Here is a 25,211-nt window from a genome sequence, read left to right as displayed (position 1 = left end):
TGGCTTATGTGTGGGCTTTGTGCTGGGATGGTGAAGGGCTTATAAATACCTCATCAACATGTATTCGAGGTGGCCTGGTGCCACACAGACTTGATTCATGAAGGCATCAAGCCTGCACACTGGTTTGGAAACAACTTGGTTTTGATCAATCACACTGCATGCATGACTCACTGCTGATCTCTGGGTGGTTTTTTCATTTTAGATTTATTCACCCAGTGTCTTGCTTAAGCTGAAAAATACATTTATTTCACTAGAATATTCTCAGATTCTTTGTTTTCACACATCCAGTTGTTTAATTCCTGTAAAAATCATTTTGTGTTTATAATGCCTCCTAATTTCTATCATCTCTAGGTTCCCAGTGGCCTGAGTCATGCACCAGATTTGATGTAGGAACTGTTCCACCAAAAGAAATCCCTTTGCCATAATATCTTTTGAGGAAAATATTATTCTTTAAGGCTCTAACAGTAAATCGTAGAACAAAGCATGGAACATTTATTGTAGTTAATACATGTTCATGCAAAAAGAAATGATATTTTCATTAAACAATGTTGATTTTAATAACTTTTTCTAATGTGAATATTATTATTCATAATTTAAGTAACCAAATAAAACCACAGTTATTTATTATGAAGATTGAAAACTATTTACACTGTCTCTCAATTAGTGGTAGCTTTATTGGAAGACTGAAGGGTATTTAAAAGATGGAAAAATACCCATGATGACACCATCATTTTTATTAACTAAATATCAAGAACTGTGCAGGGTTAAGATTTAACCCTCTGCAAGCTGGCAAGTTAGCATGAGGTAGTTTGTGGATGCTGCCAGAAGACAGGAGACTCCCCCAGGATCAGAGACAAAGAACTTCCTGCCAGCACAGCAGGCAGCTTGGGGTTCATGTTCATGTTGGTTCCTGAGTTTCTTTCCTTTTGCTGTTGTAACAAAGGATCACAGACTCAGTGGCTTAAAGCAATACACATTCATCGTCTCACTGTTCTATTGTGCAGAAGTGCAAAGTCATTGTCAGTGGGCTAAAACCAACGTGTGGCCAAGGCTACGTTCCACACCGAGGCTCTAGGGAGGGATTCGTCTTCCTACCTTTCCCAGCTTGCGGAGGTGTTCACACTCCTTGGCCCAGGGCCCTGTGTCACTGTGACCTCTGCTGCCACTTTACATCTCTGTCTCTGACTATATAGATATAAAGGAAGAGTCTTCTACATCTGGTATGGACCCTTTTTCCTAAATGGACATTGTATCTCTATTTATGTGCAGATTAAAACCCCTTCCCTCCAGGGTGTGGTGTCATCAGCTCACAAGATTACCACCCTGGGCTTTAAGTGTCCTCTTTGTATTATCACCTGGGAACATCTCTTTCCATAGTTAGCTCTGTGTTACATTTGTTGTTGTATTTTACCCGGCATAACTGAAAGTTTTACTTAAAAGGGATCCTAATTAGCTCTGTTTACCTGTTTCCAGAGCTGAAAGCTTCAGTTCTAGAGTATCTGTTTGATTTCTCTTAAAAATACATTCCAGTATATTTCTCTGGTGAAAGTCTTTACCCTGTTGTCTATTCTCCCATAATTTCCTTATTTTCTTGAATATATTAAAAGTATTTTATAGACTTTATTGGTAACTCTGGTGCCTACATCACCTGGGGGTTTGCATCCTTTGTCTAATGTTTCTTATTCTCATACTATCCGTTATATAGTCTTGACATGTTGCATGTCTTGAAATTCTTTATTACATGGCAGACATTGCAAATGAAAACTCCATATGTTATTTTCCGTGAGAGGTTTTCTACCTTCCTGTTAGGCAAACAGGGTGAGGGGCTGATCATGTCACTCCAATCAGGCGCTGAGGTGGATCAGGACTGAAGTGCCTTTTTTCTTAAAACAGCTTTGAGGTATACTTGGCAAAGTAATTTTCACACGTATAAAGTTTACAGCTAATACGTTTTGACATAAGTATATCCCCAAGAAACCATGACCACATTCAAGAGAGTGAACATACCCATCACCCACAAAGCTTCTCTCCTGCCATTTGTTGTCCCTCCCTCCCTCCCCACCTCTTCCCCTGGAAACCATTGATCTGCTTTCCATCACAACATATTGGTCTGCATTTTCAAGATCCTTGTATGAATGGATTAATGCAGTATCTACTCTATGTTGTCTGGCTTTTTTCATTCAGTGTAATTATTTTGAGAGTCATCTGTGTTGCTGTATTAATAGCTTATTTGTCTTATAGCACAGTATTGTTTTGTGCTGAGTTTTTACTGAATAGTTTGTTGTGAGCAGTGTTTGGATAGACCATCATTTGTTTCTCCATTTACTTCTTGATGGATACATGGGTTATTTACAACTTGAGCTATTATAAATAAAATTGCAGTGAATAATTCGTTACAAGTCTTTATATGGACATATGCTTTTCTTTTCTAAAGCACCAGATGAGGAATATCTGGGTTATATGGTACATAGGTATTTACCTTTTTTAAAAGAAACTGTTAAAGACTTTTCCAAAATGGTTGTACTATTGTAAATTCCTTGTGGTGTGTATCAGCTCTGGTTGCTCTACTTACTTGCCAGCACTTTGTAACGTCGGTCTTTCTAATCGTATTCATTCTTGTATGTATGTGTACTAGTATCTCACTGTGGTTTTCAAAAGCATTTCTCTAATGACTAATGGCATCTTTAATCAGCATCTTTTCATATGCTTATTATCCATCTGGATATCTTTACTGAAGTGTGTTTTCTGGCCTCATTCATTCATTCAGGTGTTTGCATTATTATTGAGTTTTGAGACCTCTTTATTCTGGATCAGACACAAAGAGAGACCTTTATCAGATATATGATCTGCAGATAGCTTCTGTCTATGGCTTGTCTTTTCATTTGCTTAGCAGTGTTTAGAACAGCTTTGAAGAGTCTTCATTTTGATAAAGTTCACTCTATCAGTTTCTTTTTAAAATAGATTATACTTTTGGTGTCATAGCAAAGAAATATTTGCCAAACCCAAGGTCATAAAGTTTAAGCCTATGCTTTTTCTCCTAGCTGTTTTATAGTTTTAGATTTCCTACTAAGATCTATGATCCATTGTGAGTTAATTTTTGTATATTTTGTGAGGTGTGGATCAAAGTTCATTTTTTTTTTTTGCATATCACTATCTAATTCTTCCAGCACTACTTGTTGAAAAGATCCTTTCTCCACTGCATCCTTTTTGAGAATCAATTGTTTATATAAGTGTTGGTTTAGTTCTGAACATTCTATTCTGCTCCATTATTCTATTTTCCTGTTTTACACCAACACCATACTTTCTGATTACTGTAGTTTAAAAAAAAAAAAAAGGCTGAAAGTCAGATAGTGCAAGTCTTCCAACTTTGTTTTTCTTGTTCAAAATTGTTTTGGATATTTGGGATCCTTTGAATTTTTATATGAATTTTAGAATCAGTTTTAAAATTCTTTGCATCCTGTTCTGCAAAAATTCCACCCATGTCTTTGGCCATCTCCAAAGCCACATTTTCTGAAGAAGTCTCTCTAGATCCCAGGTGAAAGGAATTTCTGTTTCATCTGTGCTCCAATCACATTTGATAATATTTGATTACATTTATTCATATTTGGCTGGATGTACTTGTGTGATCTTTCCTGCCATATAGTAAATCTCTCAAGATTTGGAATCTTGACTTAGTTCCCTCTGTCTGCTGAGAAAACTAGTTCTATGCTTTGCAGGAGTGAGCCCTGCAGTAAGAGGTATCTGCAAGACACATCTAGCTCATTGCTTGCATATCGTCAAGGAATCCTGCAGATTTAGACTTGTTTATTGATTGTTGTCTCCAAGACGGCTCAGCCTTTTTTATTTCTATTGCTACTGCTGCAGTTTCAAAGGACAATGGGCTAATTATTTTCCAAATATCAAAACATACTGTAATTCAGTTGTGACGCAAATTATGTGCTGCTGTTTCTTAACAACCTGCTTAGTGTTCACAGGTACCTTCACTCATGGAACTTTTGGGAGAATGTCATATCCTCAGAGATAGCAATGCTGTCTTTGGAGACCTGAGCAGTAGTATCTGAACTCACTCCTGCTGTTTTTCCAGTGCCCCCTCTAGCCCTCCTCCAGCCCTCCATGGGGGGGCCTGCAGTTCTGCCCTCGAAAATCTTGTTGCTTCTCAGGAAGAATTCCCTATGAAACATATTCATGTCCTTCTTTTGGGGACATTCAGTCCAGAGACCTGACAGCAGGGGAAAATGTTTAGACTGCTTTTGGTAGAACGTAAATTCTTCCATACTTGTTAGAAGCAAATCCAATGAGGAAACTGCGTTGGCATCTAACAAATCAGCATAAATGTCTGATGAGGAAGATCAGCTTCCCCATCCCACTCAGGCATCATGTTGATGTGACGCTCACCTTGGCTAACATTTTCTCCTGTGAGCAACGTGAAGTTCAAGACGTTATGAATGGCTTTTGTTTTTCTTCCTTAGTCTTTCCACATTCACTGTGTCTGGTGAGATTATATGAATCCTGCTTATTTTCAGCCCAGCACTAAGCTTTTTAAAAGGATCACGTGTTTAAAAGGCTAGTGGACAATTTGTTAGAAGATCGAAATCCTTAGACTTTGGTCCTAGAGTTGAATCTTGGTTACTGGTGAATGAGAATTCCCGTTAAAATTTTAAATTCAGTGATATAAAGTTTTAAAAATAGTTAAATATTAGTCAATTTCATTAAACACTATAGCAGTTATTTACTTTTAAGCCTGTCTCTGGGGCAATTTTGCAATGATTCCCTCCCTTTATTGATTCCCTCTTTATCAGAATCCTTGAGAGGTCCCTGTCATCATTGTCAGTATCATCATCATCATCACCATCATCATGGAACTGATTCCTCTGGGAGATTCTAGGAAAATAAAGAGCTGGACGGGGTTATGTGCAGGTCAGTGTGTGCATATACAGTAAGAATACTTGTCAGACATTAGATTCAAGATACCCATTGCATTTAGAGAAGAATGTGGTCATGAAATCCTGATGTGCTGAATAAAGGAAGCGATGGGAACAGGGTAGTCAATGGAAAGGAGGAGGAAGTGAGTGAAGCGGGGAGCATAGATCCTTGATTAGGTGATCAGCACATTGGTGAGAATGAGGGGAGTGTGATGGCAGAATCATGTCCCTCCCCGGCCACAGGGTAGCCACCTGTGACATGTTACTGTACATGGCAAAATGCATGACAGATATTTTAGGACAAAAATCTTAGAGGATTTCTGTCTTCTAAATTGTCTATCAGTTAGCATTTTAAACCCATGATACATTATTAAAGATTAGTGCAGGGGACAAATAAAAAGGATTCATATAATCCACCAGACATATTGAATGTAGAAAGGCTAAGGAAGAAAACAAAAAGTCATTCATAAGTGCCTTGAACCATAAAATGCTTATGAGAGGAAATGTTACACAAGGTGAGTGTCACAGCCACATCCATAATACCTGAATGGGATGGGACAAGGGGATCCTGAGATGAGACAATAGGGTGAGTAGCCTGGATTGTCCAGGTGGGCCAAATGTATTCACAGGGTTCCTTAAAATGGAGGACATTTCCCAGCTGAGTTTAAAATCAGAGGGAGGTGTAGCCATAGAGCAATGTTCAGAAAGGCTGCTGACCATGAAAATGGAGGAAGTCGTGGGGCACAAGCTAAGGAAGGTGGGTGACCTGTGGAAACTGGAAAAAAAAAAAAAACAACAACAAGGAAACATTCTCTTCTAGACCCTCTAGAAGGAAGGAACCCTGCTGCTACCTTGAATTTAGCCCAATGAGAAATGTGTTGGATCTCTGACCTCCACAGTCATAAGCTGATAAATCTGTGCTGGTTTAAGCTCTTAAGCTTATGGAAATTTCTTACATTGGTAAAAGGAAAATAACATAGTGAGCCATAGTGTAATGGATTAAAGGTATAGGATGGGGTGTGGAGAGGATTCTGACATTTACCCCTAAAAAACAACCAGGTGAAGTGGGAAGGTGTTTTAAGGAAGACCTACCTGGCAGGGCTGTTAAGCAGACTGGAGCGAGGGGAGCATTGGAGTTAGAGGAATCAATTAAATCTCTACCAGAAAAATAAGGAATAAAATGTAACAGGGCTTCAGTGATAGTGGATGTAGGAATGGAAATGGGCAGAGAGATATAAATATTACTTTGAAATTAGCTACAGGTTTGATGACTGCATGTTGGGGAGAGTTAGCCGATGTGTGGACTGAATGTTTGCATCCCCTCAAAATCCATATGTCGAAACCCCATCTCCCAGGGTGATGGTATTGGGAGGCAGGGCCTTTGGGAGGTGATTAGTAGGATAAAATGAGGTCATGAGAGTAGAGCCCTCATGAATGGGATTAGTGTTCTTATACAAGCCCCCAGAGTGCTTGCTTCTCTCTGCCCTCTGGGATATGAAGATATTGGGAAGACAGCCATCTTCGAGCTGGCAATCCTCTCAAGGATACATTGACATTGAAAGTCTCAGCCTCCAAACCATAAGGAATATGCTGGTTGTTTAAGCCACCCGACCCACGGTAATTTGTTACAGCATCCCAGACTGACGAAGACAGTGGAGAATGCCTCTGAGTTTGGCACTGATTGCCTGGAGAATGCTGAAACCCAGGGAAGTGGGCAGCACAGACGTTTATTCATTTAATCCTGCCAACACAGTAGGAGATAGAATCTACATATCCCTCGCTACTTAAAAGGTAAGGAAAAAGAGGCACAAATAATAACAACGACAACAAAAACAACAACAATTTGTCCAAGATTCACACAGAACCCCCTGGAGGCAGAGTGAGAATTTATACTCAGGCAGGCTGGCCCCAGAGCCCCTGCTCATAACTAATAAGTCAGATCACCTTGCTTATGTGGATCAGTTTTTTTCAAATGTGATATGAGGGTACTGTGTCCAGTAACTTATAATTTCAAAATACTTCACTGTAACGGAATCATTAGTCACAGGCCTCACAAACCACAGAAAACTACACATACAAAAATAACTCGTTAGTTCAAGATAACCAATAACGTTTTTAAATATTATACCTGCTGGGCCTTTGCAATAAAATGTCTTTTTATAATTCTGTCTGGCTACAGAATAACTTCATAATCCTGCATGTTGCTGGTGGCTCCCATGTTGGACAGCACGGGCCTAGAGATTTTAAATTACTTGCCCAGACTCGCCCAGGAAGCTCGTGGTGGGATCCGAGCTATAGTCTGGGACTTTTCCTTCCTATCCAACAAGTCCCTCATGGAAGTTTAGAAGCTTCTCCTTTGGTGCTCAGCTGTCTATCCGTACTTATAACATCTTGTCAGGTGTTCCAGCCTGCTCCTGAAAATCAGCCAGAACCCACTTCTGCTCTATTTTGTCCAAGTAATACCTTCTAGCAACTTCCATTGCCTTCTTGGCATCAGTTCTTACCTGGAAGGGTAGTGGCTAGAGGTGGAAATGTGTCCATATGACAGATTGTTCATAAACATAGCAGGAGAGGTCAAGAGAATAAAACGTCAGGAAGATGAGTAGAAGCAGGTCTTTTAAGATACCAAGTGAGTACTTTCGATGTCTGTTTGTGTTTCCGAGTCCAGGCTTGTTCTGCTCGTGCATTACAGGCCAATAAATCAGGAGACCAGGTTTTGGGGCAAGAAATAGCGACTTTAATTTGGAAAGCCAGCTGAGAAATGGTAGAATAATGTCCTGGGGAACCATCACCCCAAGTCAGATTTCAGGCTCTTCTTATATTAAAAATGGGAAGTGGGAATGCTTGGTTGTTCCAAACTTGGTGTATGAATTCTTTGTTGTTAGAATCCTTTGTTCTTGCAGCTCTTCACCTGGGTCACATCCGTGTAAACCTCCGACAAACAAATGTTATTTTCTATTCTGTAACTTGTTATCTTTATGTGAATAGAAAAGTGTTAATATCCTTCAAAGTCAGAGCCTTGAGAATAGGGTCTCCTGTATATTTCAGGCTCTAGGCAACATTGTTTTACAAAAGGTGCAGAACCAACAAGACTAAGCCTAGGAAACAGGGCACAGGGTTAAAGTCAAAGGAACAGATCTAATATGGAGTCAGATTTTTTCTTTCCTATTTCAGTAGTGCCATGGAGAAGGCAGTTTCGGCAGCTTTTTGTAGGGTCCTGGAGGCTTTCTCTCTCAGCCTCTGTGTGCCTCTGTTGAAAACCCTTCATAGCTATCTGGCCTGCTGGAAAACCACTCCGCCTGTTTTGCCCTGAAGATGTGTTCTGTTTATAACTGATCTCTACTTCTTGGAAAACAACTCAATAAAAACTCAGTTGGTTTTCCACCAGCCATGGGCAGGGGTGAGTAATAGCACTTTATTATTTTATAAAAAAAAAATAAAAGAAGTCTTAAAACAGCACTGGGGACATAGGAGAGAGTCAATAAATGCTTCCTGGCTTAGATCAAAAGTGATGGCTCAGTGATTCCATGGCTGCTGTATTTGCTGAGCTTGCTACTCCTTTGCTCCATTACACATTTTTTTAACTGAAAAAGAAATACGTGCATGTGGTTAAAAAAATTCAAACAGAGCAGAAAAATACATAAGTGAAAGAAGTTTTCCCTTATCCTCTCTTCTTTCAGCCCTCCCTGGAGATGCCACTGTTTACAATCCTTTGTGTGTTTTCCAGATATGCTATGCACATTCCGACCTATGTATGTAAATTCCTTTAAAGTATTACTTATTTTTAACTTAAAGGGATTTAAATCCTCAAGTGTCTTCTGCCCTGGTAATAGAAAAGAACAAATCTGACTCCATATTAGATCTTTTCCTTTGACTTTAAACCTGTGCTCTGTCTCCTAGGCTTCATCTTGCTTGTAAAACAATGTTGCCTAGAGCCTAAAATATACAGGAGAGCCTATTTTGAAGGCTCTGACCTTTAAGGATATTTAACACTTTTCCATTCATATAAAGATAACAAGTTACTTAATAGAAAATAACGTTTGTTTTGTTGGAGGTTTACAGGGATCTGACCCAGGCAGATAGCTGCAAGAACAAAGGATTCTAACAACAAAGAATTCCTACATCAAGAAGATTGCAAAAACCAAGCTCGTAGGAAAGAAGCCTGAATTCTGACTTGGGGAGATGGTTTTCCAGGACATTAGTTTGCCATCTAGGTCTACAGAAAGTTGCTATTCCATGCCCCAACACCTGGTCTCCCAACTTACTGGCCTGTCCTGCACTAAGGAGAATGAATTTGGACTCAGTAACACTCCAATCTTCCTATCAAGCTGGGCACTGGAATTGAGGGCAGCTATCCCACACCCAGGGACATACTGTGTGCCCTTGATTGTTCCCCGAGGGTGGGGTGTGGTTTACCCAGGAGGGATGGGGACTATGCACCAACACTCAGGCAGTATGCTCCTTCTGGGATCTGACCTTGTACCTCCCGCTCCCCGCCAGCACAACACCTGGGACAGTGGAAGTAAGGCAGAGATCTTGCCTGCCTGTGTCCCAGCGTGTAAAAGGGGATTATGTACTCTTTCCAAGGTAGTTCTGAGCGACAACACCTGCGGGTGCTTGGTACCCAGAGCAAAAGGAAACCCAGCTCCGCTTGGAGCAACGGGTGTGATCCCCGTAGGGGTCCTGCAGAGGCCTTGGGTGGAGGGCTGGACCAGGGAGGTAAAATATGAGCTGCGGGCCTTGAAGGGTTATAGAAGTGTGCAGAGGCAGGACTGCTGCCTCCTTCAGGATGCCCCCAGAGTTAAATCTATTTCTCTCCATCTCTGCTACTCTCCTCCACCCACCAGATCCCTGCCTTCTCTCTGCTCCTCCTGTCCATGTCTCTCCCTCCACTTTTCCCCTTCTCCCCCCCTCCTCCCATCTTCTCCGTCCCTCGCTTCCCCAGCTTCTCTCGCAGAACCCAGAGGAGCTCTGGCCCTCCTGCGCATGCGCAGTCGGTGCCAGCTGGAACGAGGGTTGGAAGCTCCAGCTCCGAGCCGGGGATCGGCCCCAAAGGCTGCTCAGCTCTTTCGCCCGGTAGGACTTTTGCTCCTGCCCCGGCGCCCCAGCCACAGCTCTCCAGGGCCAGGTGTGCAACTGCCGCCTCTCGCCCCAGCCGGGCTCCCCTCAGTCCGCGGCTGGCGTCCCCTTCCCCTCTCCCGCCTGCGAGTCCTCTCCTCCCGAGCTTCCTCTCCTCGGCCGCCGGCCCTTCCCCGCCCCTGGGCGGTCTGTGTCCCTGGCGGGCGGGGTCTGCGGACCCGGACGGGGGCGGGCGGCTGGGGCTGGGGCTGGCCTCCGAGCGGGGCTACAGCCCGCGTCCCGCCCCTTTCCCTGCCCCACGAACCCGGTGCTGCCCTCCTCTCCCTTTCCCGCTCCCTGGGGACCAGCTCAGTGGAGTCTGCGATGCTCCCCGGGCTGAGAGCCTCCGGCTGTGAACCCCTGCTTCTCCTGGTGGAGTCGGGAAAAGGGAGCGTCAGTGCTGAGCGAGCTTCCGTCTCCTCCCTCAGTGTTTCTGCCCCAGGTAAGTACCTTGAACACTTTCACGTGTTATGATGGCGGTGCTTGATGATGTCACTGTTTTTATAGTGAGAGGGATTACAGTGTTGAAAGCAAGGCTTGGTTCAGTTAAAAGTGAGCTGAAGGCATGAGGCTGTGACATCCTCCATCCTTCCCTCTCCCAGGGTGAAACGTGTGACCGTCGATCTTAAAAAGATAGTTACAGTCCCTAACTAGCCCAGCCCAGCTAGGGTGTGTTAACAAGAACAGCACCACCAGAGGCGTTGGAGACTCAGGGACATTGCAGTCCTAAAGAGCTCCTGGCAAAATTTGGTTTGTTTTGGGTTTTTTGTTCTTCTTAAATTGTGGGGCAGACTAGTTGTATAGAGGGAAAAATAATTGTCAAGAAATAGTTTTTCATTTAACATCTTTATTGTGATATTGTTCACACACCATGAAGTCCACCCACTTAAATGCTACAATTCAGCAGCTTTAGCATATTCACAGTGGTGCAACCATTAATATTCCAGAACGTTTTCATCACTTCAGAAAGACCAGTGGAAATGAGTGATCTATCCACCCCTTCCCAGTGCTGGTTCTAAAGAAGTTTCTTGGCTGTTCCTGACCATAAATTATCTTGTTACCCATAAAAAATGTGGTAGGAAATCTAAACAGAATTGTATTGAATCTGTCTATCAAAGCAAGAATAATTAATGTCTTTATGGCATAAATTTCTTCTACCCATGAATATATATTGGACCCTATATTTTCATATTTCCAGAGCCTGGCCCATGGGAAGTCCTCATTAATTGTTGGGTTTGTGAATGATGAGATTCTATACATCGTTAGTTGCAACTGAAGCCTTTCACAGAAGAGAAAAGTAAACTCACTAAAGCCAAGTGACTCTCTGATGGTCAGAAAGAGTGACAGCCAGTGCTGGAGTGATCCAGTCGACTTGGTGTTTGTAACCAGAATTCTCCAGCACCTACAGCTAAGGAGATCAGAGTATTCTTTTATTTTTTTTAAATGGCGTTGCTTTTATTTTTACTTATTTTTTAAAATTATTTTTTATTGAAGTGTAGTCAATTTAGAATGTTAGTTTCAGATGTACAGCAGAGATTCAGTTATAAACATATGCATATGTATCTACATATGTTTTAGATTGTTTTTAGTACAACTCATTACAAGAAATTGAATATAGTTCCCTGTGCTATATAGTAGATCCTTGTCATTTATTTTATATTTATTAATGTGTATCTGTTAATCCCCCTTTTCCTGCCTGCTAACCACAGTTTGCTTTCTATGTCCATGAGTCTATTTCTAGCAGCACCGTTTTTGCTAGTAATATATGCTGGTTGGCTGCTTTCAGTTTCAGTAATTCCACCTTATCTGTGGGCACTTTCCTTCTGGTGGGCCTGTGTGTGGTTTGCACACGTGATGTAAGAGTTGTGTATTTGGGACAACTCCAGGCCTCGTGTAGTGCCTGGTACAGAGTGCCCACTGAGCTGATGCTTGAACTGGGATAAAAAAACATAGTAAATGTAGGAATTTCCACTATGGTTGAGACTTCCAGGTTTCTATAACCTGTTTAGCCCACCTTAATGTTGGCTGCACCCATACTGGGTAATTTGGTGGAACTTCATGGTATGGTGGTTTAGAGACGGGGCCTTGTATGCTTCTTCTCTTTCCGTTTTCTAAGACTCATTCTCCTGGGCCTTCCAGATCCTCCCCCAGAAGTGCCCAAGGCGGGCTTGGTGCTGCGCTAAGGCAATATTTGTTAATAAGGCCTTTTCCTCATCTCTTCTGAGCCTCCATTTCCTTCTCGGCACAATGAAGACTTAGACTAGAAAAGTGCTTTTCAGTTTCTTTTAAGCCATGTTTCCTTTGAGAAACAGAAAATACAAATCTCTCCTCCCATTCAACATATACATTTTGACACATCCTCCAAGGAGTGACATAGCTCTTTGTGGAAAATTGAAGTGATTATGATGTGGCACAGAAAAGACTCTTCAGACTTTTATTGCAGGGACAGGGCAGGAAAGGGGCAGTATATCCCACTTTCTAGTGTGAGCACTGGAACAGGGGCTTGGGTTTAAATACAGTGTCCGACGTGGCGTCTCTCTAATCTTTTTTTTTTTTTTTGCCTCTCTCTAATCTTGCACAATGTGATAAACCTCTCTCCTTCAGTTTCTTAATGGGTCAAGTTGGGGTGATAATAATTTAAGTCTTTTGTGAAACATTATACACATAAGACATTTGTTTCTCGGTAGAAACAAAACCTGCGAGGGAATCAGAGATTTCTTTAAAAAAAAAAAAATCTTGTCCACAGCACTCTGTCTGTGTCTATTTTGAAGTTCCTTGAGGGTGAGGGTTGCGTCTAAAGTCCATCGTGGGACAGGTGGCCCATGGGTCTGTGTGCCGCAGATTGCCCCCTCCTCCCCAGTCCTCTTCCTCTCAGTCCAGGATGAAGTTTCCTAGTAGATTTACACAGAGATCTTGTGGAAATGGCTTTTCATTTTATTGTTTCATGAAGAAGGGCTGCCATCATGATCTCTGTAGTCAGGTTTTGGTGACCTGAAGGCTGTGCAATTACGTTTTTTTATTTAATAAAAAGAAAAAAATTACAAGTACAAAATTAGACCTATGGTGGTGGCAGAGGGTCTTGAAAGTGGGGACCATTAACTTTGTTAGCTTCAGGTGCAGGGGCCTCTGGCCATGAGGACACATCATCGTGCTCTGAAGTTGGAGGGACCAGTGGGCTCCGTGGGAATGTTTACTGAGTGTTTCTCATGGGCTGGGCATTGACCTATTTGTACTGTGTGTTCCTTATTTGAGACAGTGAGCTCATTTTACCTCAATAGCCTCTTTAATAAATTAGACTTTTTATTTTGAGATATAATGTAGATTCCCATGTAGTTGTAAGAGATAATATGGAGAGGGCCTACGGACTGTTTGCCCAAATTTCTTTAAAGGTTCCATCTTGCAGAGTTGGGATACAATTCAGTAATGACTCACTAACCCTTTGAGGTTTGTGTTATTGCCCTCATTTCTGTTCATGATTAAACTGGGGTTAAGAGGAGCACACAGGCCTGCCCAGGTCACCCATGGTTAGTGTAGAGTCGGGTGAAACGTGGGCTTGGGATTTCCTGGCAGTACCATCATGATGCTCTGTGGCAGGGAGCAGCATTCACTTTGCTTGTTTATTCATTCATTCAACAAGCATTTATTGAGTAAACTCTGTGTGTCAGATGCTATCATAGGTTTATCTGATTCTTCAGCAGTATGGAGAATCTGGTAATGTTTCCTTCTTTTTTTAATCTGAGAAAATTAGCTCTGAAAGGTTATAAACCCGCCAAAGGAAATATAGCTCATAAATGAGGGATAGTAAATTTGTACCGTTCCTTCTTCTTATGCAGGTGGTACCCTAGGCATTTTACATTTGTAAACTTCCATAATCCAGATATATTCTTGTAAGGCAAGAATTTTTTTTTAATTGAAGTATACTCATGTTTACAATGTTTTGTCAATTGCAAGGTGTTTTTTTTTTCTTGAATTTGGAATTCAAAAAATATTTTTTGAGGGGGGTAAATAGGTTTATTTATTTGTTCCATTTTTTTAAATTGAGGTACTGAGGATTCAACCCAGGACCTCATACATGCTAAGCATGTGCTCTACCACTGAACTGTACCCTCCTCCCCAAAGCAAGTTTTCTTATCAAGTATTCTGCAGCTTAGGAGTTCAAATAAATTGGAGTTGAAATCCAGGTCTTTTGATCCTACCGTGTTTCTTTGCATTATATCCTGCTGAGGGGTGTGGAAGCAGTTCCTTTATTCATTCCTTTATTCAGCAGTTTTGAGCACTGACTTTGCATCAGGGCCTGGCTAGGTGATTGGAAACAGAAAACAAGAAATGACCCTTTTCTGCAGAGGTCGGAAGCCTAGACCAAAAGCTGCGTAATGTGATCCGAGCTGCGGTAGCGATGTGCAGACGCTGAGGACAAACTGTACCCCCGGCTTTGCTTGGGCTTCCCCTGCCTTCTGACTGGTACACACCAGGTCACCGCAACCCAGTGAGGCCCGCAGCCTGCAGCACTGTATGTACCTCGGTCTCCTCTTCCCTCTCGTCAGGGCCTGCAACATGAGCATCCCTGACTACGTGCAGTGTGCTGAGGACCACCAGACTCTCCTCGTGGTGGTCCAACCCTTGGGGATCATCTCAGAGCAGAATTTCTTCTGCATCTATAAGCGAATCTCCTTGGTGAGGCAGATCAGCCTGTGCGGCTGGCAGTGGGCACTCTGTATCCACTACAGTCACCACTGTGCGCACGAGAATGGGTGGAGCGACTTCCAGACCCACGGTAAGGTCGTGGGCCTTGTCACCATTACCGACTGCCTCTTGGCCAAGACCTTCGAGAAGCTCCACGTGCAGAGGAGCTGTATGGCACCACGCTCTATGACTCTAGGCTCTTTGTCTTTGTGCTGCATGGGGAGGTGGCCGAGCAGCAGCGCACCGACGTGGCCTTCAATTTACGAGGACTGCAGGGTGGTGGAGAAGAGGATCGAGGACTTCACTGAGTCTCTCTTCATCATGCTCAAGTCCAAGTGGCTGGACCGTGCATCTGACAAGCCTTTGGACAAGATCCTCCTGCTCTACATCCTGTTTTAGAAGGAGGACTTCGTGGGACTGGACACAGAGAGCAGGAAAGTCTACCTGGATGCCCGGCCACCCTGGCTGTGTGAAGGGTTGCTTCCCTACATACAGAAAGGGATCAGCAAGGAGGAGGGCTGTCTTGTAGCCAAGGCGTGAGGGAGGTGCAACCCGCCGGTTTTCAGACGTTTAAAAGTGGATCCGCCTTTGTTTCAGACAGATTCTTTTAGGGTTATTATGGACACTTACTCCAGCTTTTCAGCCAATTCCCCTGGTGTGACCCCTGGAGTTGCTGTCCAATAGAGTAGCCAAAGCCACTGATGCTAGCAGAGCTGGGGAGGAGGCTGCTCTGAGCTGAGATGTGCTCTAGGTCAAATGCACATCAGATGCTGAGACTTGTCTAGTAAAAAGAATGTAAACTATCTTGTTACTTTCTTTATTGATTACATGTCAAAATGATAGTATTTTACATACAGTAGAATAAGTAAGATATGTTCTTAAAATCAGTTTCTAGGTTTTTTTTGGGGGGGTTACCTTTTTAAATGTGGCAACTGGGAAACTTTCTTTACATGGCTCTCATTTCATTCCTGTTGGACAGCCTGTCCTGGGACAGTCTCATCCCTTTTCTTATAGATGTCATGCTGAATCCTGAGACGCAGAATGAGGCGCTGGTTGAGCTGGGGGTGGAGCCAGTGTCTCCTGCCTCCGAGGTCCAGCACCTGCACGGCTCAGGCCCTCTCTCCCTGCCTGACAACCACCATGCCAATTTAGGACAACAGAAACACTGCCAGGGGCTTCCAAATGAGCTCCTTACGCAGGGAAAGACGTGTCACGGAGTATGGGGCACAGCAGGGAAAGATTCGTCCTCACTTTGTACCTGTGATTAGGTCAACGGACCCACTTTGCCTTGGAAGTGCAGACGAGCCCTTCTGGGCTGCCTAACCCCCACCTTCTGCTCTGTTTCCCTTTGTATCTATCGAGATGTCCCTCGGGCAGAAGAGGGTGAGATGCCTTTGCCGAGAGGTGGTCCCCCTTTGCTGGGGAGAGTGTGGGAATCTGTGTCCCCCCGGCCTACGGCCTCGGGCCTTGAGTCTGGAGAGGGCTCATGGCGGTCCCACAGGTGACGGTCGGAGGACCTGGCACGTGCTGCCGGGCCTGATGTGGAGGAGGTGTTCTGCGATTCTCTGTGAGTCTAAAATCAGATTCTACTTTCTGGTTGTTGGTAAGTTGGAGGAGAAGATGCCAGAGAATTGATAGAAAGAAAGTCCAGACCAGTCCTGTGAGTGACAGGCACAGGGGACCCGAGTCCCACCTGCTTGTGGTGCCTGGCGGGCTCTTTATGAATATTCACTTCCTCCCGGACATACCTCTATGGCTTAAGGAAGGGGCGAGTAATGTCGTGGCCATGACCTGTACTTGTCCTGGCAGGGCCCTGTGATCTACACGGCTTTCTCCCTTTCTGCTTCTTGTAGATGAGCTGGCAGATGTAGTGGCCTGGACAAAGCTGAGGACACAGATGCCAGCACCGTGCCACTCCCAGGCTGGCTCCATTCCCGTCACCTGTCACCTCCTGCTGAGTCCCCAGGCGTCAGTCAATGTAGGTGCATTGGTGCAACGTAAGCAGGGACCACCTTCTCCCCCTGGACAGAATGGTGGGTGAGCAGTGGAAGCCTGGAGCCCTGCCCCAGCCCCCTGGCCAGTGCCTCCTCTTTTGTCACAGGAGGCACTGGTGACATGTTTGCTCAGCAACTGCTTGGCTCTGAGTCTGCAGACCCACCAGAGAATACCAGCTTGTTTTTGCCTTTTGAAGTCTGTCCTTGGGATTTGGCGGAGTAGCTGGTTGTGTGCTTAGCCCATAGTGGTTGACACTGTCACCATTGTTTACCCAGAACCTCGTGTACCAGGCATGGCTCTCGGCATCAAAATACAGCAGCGCATTAAACCTCCCTCCTGGTGGGTCTGTCTGTTTTGGTACCGTAAGGGCTCAGCCAGCATCTGAACGTCAGTGAGATAACGCGGCCAGTGACCTCGGGTCAAGTAAGTTCTCCTCCAGTCACTTTTACTCCATTGTTGCTTTTACTATTCCACAGTCATTACTTTTTTAAACAATGCTTTGGTGCAGGAACAGAGCCTAATTCTCTCCTGTTACTCTTGGTGGGAGTGAGTAAAATTGTCCAGCTTGAAATGCGACCACATTTTGTAGCTCAAAAGCTGTCTACACGCATCTAGGTGAAGTTTAGGTTTGGTGCGCTGACGACGTTGGGGTCCCCCGGCAGCGCCACTCGCCTCAGGCCCCTGCCTTCCCTGGAACAATAGGTGAGGGTGGGTCTCACCGTCCCCTCGTCCCTGTCCTTACCAAACTCACCTAAATTCTTCTAATTGCTGTCAGTTATTTTTGTTCTCATGTGTTTCTAATTTTCGCTGTTCCTCTTTTCCTTTTTCTATTTCCCTTTCTATCTCGTACCGCCCTGTGAGCATGTTGTTGTGTCTGAAAAGTGGGCTGTGCACACCCTGCATTGGAAATAGCCAGATTGTCCTCCGTGCTGTCCCCATCATTTAAAAAGCAAAAACTTAAGAGTTGCCTTGATCCATATATTATCCTAGTCACCTTTTTATTTTCTAGTTTTTTGGAATTTTTGCTTTGTTAGCACATCACCCACTGGTGATTGATACCTGTTAAAATCCTTGCTTTGAGGAACCAGTTTGGTCCTCCTTATGTTTGGTGACAAATGCGCCCTTACTAAATTTGTTTGATTGTTTTGCAGAAGTGAGATGCGAATTGATTTAGGCGGCTGCTGAGGGATTTATTTCATGGAGTATTTAAACTTGGAAAGGCAAAATCTGCAGCATCTTCCTTAATTCTGGCTTTTACACAAACGTGCTTGGCACGCGGTTCCGGGCTGTCGCTGTGTGAGGTGCGTGACGGAGCTTCCTGGCCGGCGGTCACTGGTGAGGAAGTGGCAGGCTCGGGGGTGAGCAGCTGCAGAGGATGCTGTTGGAGGAAGTAGTCACCGGTTTTTTGCTTTTTGTTTTTGCATTCACTTTCCCCGTGTCATTTTCTTTACTTTGCCTTCATAGAGAGGCAGGAGCGGGTCTAAAATCCATGCCACTCTTATTTTCCCTTTACGAGGCTGGTTTTTCTGAGTATCAGAACAACATGGCCTTCTCCTAAGTAGCTGGCTCACTTGGATCTGGTGGACACAGGGACCGCTAAAGGGGACCGTAGCTTCCTCTCTGCTCCAGCCAGTGGGCATTCAGAGCCAGGTCTGTGGTTTGCCTCAGCAGCCATGCAGGCCTCCCTGCACCAGCCTTTACTATTAACCCATGTTGGCAGTAAATAGCTGACTCCGTGTCTGTTGCAGCTGACGTCCACCACTGATGGCCGTGTCGTTAGTTTGCGGTAGTGAGTCTCCAACACCCCAGTCAGCCGTGAAGTGACCTTGCATTCTCACCCACACACTGGTTCATCTCACCCGGGGGAAGGGTTTGGCCACCACCGTCATGCTGGCCATGAGACCTTGTTTCTCCTTTCATGCTCTGGTCCAATTGTGGACATTTCATCCTTCACTGACTTGGTCTCGCTTGAGACAGGCCAGACGTTCTGAAAGAGTCCATCACATTCTGGGGGGGAACAGAACAGAAGTAAGAGTCGCAAGTAGGAGTCTAGGCTATCTGGGTTGGCAAATGCAGGCTGGGATCTGTGAAGACTGGGCTGTGCCCTGAACACAGGCCTTTCCCTTGGCTCCCGATAGCCCAGGGGTCGGAGTGAGAACAGCCTTGCCTGGGTTCCCCCATCCTCATCTGCTCACTGGCAGGTGTGTCTGCTAACTAGGAACTCCCCAAAACCTCGGGCCCTTCAAAGTTCAGACCACAGGAGAACCTTGAGTCCCTTCTCCTGGGCCTCCTTTGTGAGAATCCAGTGCCTTGTGAGGTGACCAGCGGCAGGAGATGCCTCCCCCTCCAGGGAGCTCTCTTCGGAGGACTGTGACGCACTGCACCTTGATGTGAGCTTGTGGGGTTCCACCCTTGGTCCTTGCAGAACCAGACTTGAGACTGGCTTAGTGATAGAAATGACAGGATTGATTCCAGGGCAGGGCCAGGGGGAGGAACATTGGAAATTGAATGTGACCTCAAACACCTAGGTGGGTTCTGGGTCTGTTACTAAAATTGGGAGCCTGGGAGGTACCTGCCAGGAATCGAACTCTAGAGTAAATGGTGGACATGAGGCATTTTTAAGATTCCATTTGTCATCCAAGTTAGGACTTCAAAGAGGCACTCGGGTCTATGTCCCTGGGGCTCAGGTGAAGGAGCAGGCTTGAGATACACGTTGGGAGTCGTCATTCTTAGCTGGTGTTCACAGCCGTGCAGGTGGATGAGAACATCTCGAGAGGTGCAGACTGAGGCTGAGGGGGGGCAGGGCTGTGCCTGGGTTGGAGGAAAGCCCAGACCATGCAGCTTTGGTGTGTCAGACAGTGGCGTTTGGAATTTTCAGAGCAATGGATTTATCCTTAAGGGTCTTGGGGGTGGGCAGGGCCACAAAGGAAGAAATCTGTAGGGAGGGTTGTGGCCACGAGTGAGCGTCTTGGGATGATGCAGAGGCTTCATGGTCCAGGAGGGGAAACTCCTCGGAAGCTGGAGTCGGAGTGGGGAGTGGGGAGAAGGTAGTCACACTCACCTGTGATGGAGGGACAGAGGATTAGGGAGTCTCCACCCTAGGGGACTCTCTTTCCCACGAACAAAAGGCCAGCAGACAGAAGATTTGAGGTGAGAAGGGATGGGCGCTGGGAGAGGAGCCAAAGTGGAGAATGGTGGTTGGACAGTTCTGGAATAGTCTCCCTGCAAAATAGAGTTAAAAAAAACCCAGAATCTTAAGAACATTGATAGTGACGTTGGAGGAGATAGTTCTTTTTCTGGCCTCCTAAGGTTAAGGCATGTATCTGGGGATACACAGAAGAATCGGGCAGTCTGGTCCGGGGGCTTGACCCTTACCAGGGGGAACAATGCAAGTTTAAAGGGGGAGAAGGGCAGCGGAGGGAAACTAGCCAGGCCCCGTGTCAGGTGCCAGTCGGCCGCACTACTTGCGTGTTGCATTCACATCCATGCCTCCCAGGTGGGCGGTGGCAGCCCCCTTTTGCAGATTGGGAAGCCTTCTCAGAGGGGTTAAGGAATTGGTCCGTTTAGCGGCTAGTCAATGCTGTAGCAGGATTCAAGCAGGGCCTTGTCAGACTTCAAGGGCATGTTCTCTCTACTAATTCCGGTACCTCCCTGTTTTACCTGGATTGGTGAATTGGGTCAGTTTTGGAACCTTTCACAAAAAGTACGATTTAAGTGCCTCAGGACTGTTTCACAAAGCTCAGTGTTCTTTAATGGCTCAGAAGCACAGCAGTGATTTTCGCCCCACAGAGGTAAGGTCTTACTCCTTTGACGCTGACGTGGTTGCAAATGACGTACAGGTGCAAAACCAGACTTAGCAGCTTCTGAAGGGAAACTCTCCAGTTCTCCCTTGATAGGCTTTCTTCCACGGGATGTAACCTGCTGCAGCGTAGGTCTGAGCTTTCCGTATGGAGTGAGGGTTTGATATCCAAAGTTAGCAAAGAAGGGTCAGATGGAGAAAATCGACGTTAACAATTTATTTTGGGGTTTCATTAGACAAGATGCACTATCGCTTAATGGCCCATTTAACGTATGTAATTGAGTACAGAACATTGCATTCCTTACTTTCTAATGAGAGCTGTCTTGCAACGTAAGGTTGTCTGCTTTGGAACTTCAGCTCAGCCACTAGGGCGCCTGTCAGTGTGTTGGTGTGATTGTATTTACACAGTGCATGTAATCTGGGCTTCCTCAGCCCCAAACACTCCCGTGCAGAATCATAGGCTGTAACCATCTCTTAGTTATACAAATACTTCTACAACTATATGATACAAAAAAAAAAAAAGAGAGAGAGAGAGAGAGATTGCCTTTATCAATGTTCCTTTGATTTTAACTGCAAACTGATGTTGAGCAGCTCTGGTTTCCTTTGGATATAAATATGTACATTTCTTTGCATGTAACTTGGATTTTAGACTAGAACACCAACCTCCTGCTTTCCATGAGCCATAAAAATCATAGCCAAATGACATACGTATTAAACATTTTATTCTTTTCTTCTGAGACAGAATCCTTGAATTTGGGACTTGGGCTGTGATTTTGCTTTTTGCTCTACCCACCCCTCTTATCGTCTCACTCCTTTTTCCCACGTGGCCTCCAAGAGTTCATGGTCTCAGAGGAGCAGGTGGACAAACACCAGTTGGTCGCCAAGCAGTCCTGCTGTAGAGGGAGCCCAGACAAGAGCTAAAGGACATCATCAGAGAGGACTTCCTGGAAGAAGTGGGCTCTATATTCCGTTATGAGGACAGAGAAAGAGTCAGCCAGGAGAAGAATGAAGAGGGTGACTCAGGTGGCAGGAGCAGCCCGGGTAGAGGCCTGGAGGCTTGTGGGGTGGGGACTCGGGGAGAGTGCACTGTGTGGTCCAGGGTGGAGGGTGCCCCTGCTTGGGAGGACACTGGAGTGGGCCTAGGGATGGAGGGCTTTGGAGGAGCTTGGTTTTTTCTAGAACTGACACAGAAGAGGCAGTGGAAGTGTGTCAGCAGAAAGTGACCCTCAGGAGAGGTACTCCTGGTTTTGCTTCTGATGTTCTACAGAAAGAAGGGGTCGGGGTGGGCGAGAGCAGCTCTGCCCGTCCCTTTGAGACCCACCCCTTCATTCATTTATTCAAAACACATGCAATTCTGAGTGTCCAGGGGAGAGAGGGTGCACTCACAGTAGTAAGCAAAATGTATTGCTTCTTGAGAGCTTAGCAGTGTCAGAAGTTGTCTTAGCATAGAATGTTCTAGGAACACAGCAGGGGCACCTAACCCAAAGTGCAGAGGTTCGAGGGAAGGAAGGCTCCTTTGATAAACTGTCAAAATGAGCCTGGAGGCAAGTGGGAAGTAGCAGCAGGTCAGGGGGCGCCTGAGGTCATTGGGGACCTGGGTACTGAGGTGAGGCTGGGCGAGCAGGGTCGGGAGTGGGGCTAGAACTCTACCAGGGAGCCTCTGAAGGGTTTGAAGTGGGGGTGATGTAATCAAATTTGTGCTTTGGGAAGGCTGTCCTGGCTCCGTTTGTGTGTGTGTGTGTGTGTGTGTGTGTGTGTGTGTGAGTGAAGCGGGGAAGAGGGGGAGAGTGCCACCAACTGGGAGGGTCATTAGAAGACCATTGACAGGCTGGGGGCCACCAGTGGGAGAGGGGCGTCGGGGCTGCTTGGGGACGGCAGGGGCAGTGTGGATGCCGGATTTCCTCATGGGGAGGGCTTATTAACGGGGACCCTCTAGCGGCACCTTGTGGCTGGAAGAAAACGGATGCAGCCAGGTGGACTTTTCTCTTCTTCCCTGCCTTGTGTGATGATCTTAGCTCAGCCAACATTTGGAACAGAAGAGCTAAGTTTCAGGGTAGCCCAGGACTTTGTTGAGCTCGTTCGAGTGAGATCTGATAGGATTTAGGCTTGTGTTGAGATCTGCATGTTCACTTAGCTAGAAACGTCCCGTCTTTTGGATTTCCATAGGGGTATTTATTCTTGATAAAGATTGCTTTCTTGGTGAGAGGAAATTTAATACAGCTGCTGTCTTTCTCAAAAAAATCTTATCATTTAAGAAATTTAATATTCAAAAGAATAGCAAAATTTAAAAATGATAAAGTAAGGCTTTGGTGTAGTTTCTTTGGTTTATGAGTTAATGTAGAGTTAGAGCCTTTGCATTACTTAAATAGCACATCCTTGTCAGTATTTAAAGAGCTGTTAGTGAGCACCCCAGGCCCCACTTCTCAAAGCATCATTAAATCTTGCTCTGAAATAGTGAAGTCATAAAGGTCTTGTTGGCAGAAGCCAAACAGTTGGTTTATAATTTGCAGCATAGCACCCTTTATAAAATAATAATAGGTTCAATATTAAGAAAGTGGAAGATAATTGATATTTTTAAAGCTGAAACATAAACTTTCTTGTGTTAATGTTGCAACTGGAAATTTCGAAAAGAAAAATCCTACTGTAATATCATCTACATGGAATACATATATGTCTATCACGTTTGCAATGTAACTGCGCAGTGGTTTTTGAAGTCAGGACCATTCCAGCTGAGATACTGGCAGTGATGTTTGCTGGTTTTCAATGGAAGACCCTAAATTTGCCTTCTTAGCTTTATTCTTTTCTTTTCTGTTCTCTCTCTATGTTTGTTTTTTTTTGTTTTGGTTTTTTTTTTTTTTTTTTTTTTGTAGTGAGAGGGCTCAGTAGTGCTTTGCCAGCATGATTTTGGGGCAATTTGGGGGCAGATATCGTGCACAAGCAGTGAGATATTTCCATGCATTTTACTTTCCGGACATCACCATGGAACATGTGGGGGTTTGTGCCTGCAGGCCGGGATGCTGCAGGACTCCCTGGTCCATCACCGTTATGTCTTGGAGCTGCTCCAGTCAGTGAATGACTTTCTGTGGCTTGGAGGTAAGGTGATCTGATGCAGATGATCAGATGTGTAACTAAGTACTGTTACTTGAAATAGAAAACCTATCAAAAATGGCTCTAAAATACAGGATGAGGGAGGAGAATTGGCTGAGCTGCTTGCATGGGGAATATACTCAGGTGACTCCCTCATTGTGTCTCCTGTCACTCCCCCCCCCCCAGCCCTACACGGCAGTCATGCTGAAGCAAGCATGCACTTTCTCAGAAACGCGCTGAATTTCCTTGTGCCTCTGTTTGTTGGCTTTTTTTTTTTTTGAAAGCACATCTTGCCTTTTGCTTAAATGCCATCCCTGCTAGTCACCTCTTACACTCATTCTTCTGGACATCGTCCATACATAGCTGCTGAATGGATGAACAGAATGTAGTATCTCCATGTAGTGGAACATTATTCAGACGTAAGAGTGAATAAAAAAGAAAAAATAAATAAAGGGGAATATGAAAAAGGCCACCTGCTCTGGGAAGTCCACTCTGACTGCTCAACCAGCCCTTTTCCCTTTGAAACCCAATCACTTATGCTCCTCTCTACTCTTTTTGATAGTACTTACCACCTTCTAATAAACTTTAACACTTTCAAAAAAAAAAGAGAGATGCTGATACCACTTCAACATGGACGAGCCTTGATAACAGCACGTTAAGTGAAAGGAAGCAGACACAAAGGGCCACATATTGTTGACTTCAGTGATCTGAAATGCTCAGAATAGGCACATGCAGAGGCAGAGAGCAGGTGATGGTTGCAAGGGGCTGGGTGGAGGGGGGTTGCGGAGTGACTGCTAGTGACAGGGGTGTTCTTCTGGGGTGATGAAGTGTTCTGGAAATAGATGGTGGTGAGGGCTGCACAACCGTGAGTGTGCAGAAGACTGCTGAGCGCTGTCTCTGGGAATGCCTGTGGTTGGGGGCGGCTTTATTTTGTTCTCATCCATGAAGAGTCATCTTGTGCTGAGGCCATTCTACTCCTGTGAGTGGTGAGGCTCAGAGACTTTGCAGAGTCATGTGTTATTTTCCCCCTTGCTGAGTGTAAGCAAAAAAGGTTTAAGCCTGAGAAAGTGCTCCATCTGCAGAAATGTCTTTCAGTTTTGCATGGTGTAAACATCTTGAGAGATTTTTAATCGTTGAGGACAGCCTGTGGGGGGAAACTGCCCGTGAAGCCTGGGTGAGACTGGGAAGAGCCGCTCTTCCATCCCTGAAAGCGGTGGGGATTTCACCCCCTTTCAGGCAGTGAAGGGCCCAGACACGTGACCGGAGTTGACAATCGTGAATATTTACGTGTATCCTCTGCTTCATCTTGGATATTAATTTCAAGCTGAGTCAGTTTGTGGCGGCAGCCTCATCCTACATCATGAATCTATAGTATCTGCTCTTTGAGGTGAAGACTTGACAGACTTGATTATTTAACAGTCTCCCTTGAATTGATATATCAGATTCCTTTGTCAATAGTAAAACAGCAGAAATATAGACGTCCTTTAATGCCGATGTGACCTGGAGCAGGTTTAGTCTCTGTACCTCAGTGGCCTTTTCTGCGGGTGGGGAAGATGATAACAGTGCTTCCCTCAGAGGGGCTGGTGAGGGGAGAGTGAGGAGCACAA

General features: G+C 45.0%; 2 long non-coding RNA genes across 2 annotated transcripts in view; both read left to right on the top strand.

The window, feature by feature from the left end:
- The first annotated feature begins 4,595 nt into the window (after window positions 1-4,595).
- On the top strand, window positions 4,596-9,867 carry LOC135319291 (uncharacterized). Its single transcript, XR_010377748.1, has 3 exons — window positions 4,596-4,917; window positions 6,554-6,713; window positions 9,770-9,867. It is a non-coding gene; the product is annotated as an uncharacterized LOC135319291 (long non-coding RNA).
- A 376-nt stretch (window positions 9,868-10,243) lies between these two features.
- Window positions 10,244-25,211, top strand: part of LOC135319327 (uncharacterized) — a 175,260-nt gene continuing 160,292 nt past the window's right edge. Inside the window, exons 1-2 of the long non-coding RNA XR_010377838.1 lie at window positions 10,244-10,482; window positions 23,388-23,610. This is a non-coding gene — a long non-coding RNA (uncharacterized LOC135319327). The remainder of the gene's footprint in view (window positions 10,483-23,387; window positions 23,611-25,211) is intronic.

Source organism: Camelus dromedarius, chromosome 25 (genome assembly GCF_036321535.1).
Source record: "Camelus dromedarius isolate mCamDro1 chromosome 25, mCamDro1.pat, whole genome shotgun sequence".
NCBI classification, from domain to species: domain Eukaryota; kingdom Metazoa; phylum Chordata; class Mammalia; order Artiodactyla; family Camelidae; genus Camelus; species Camelus dromedarius.
Note: the sequence above shows the minus strand (reverse complement) of the source record. Positions and strands in the feature narration are given on the sequence as shown.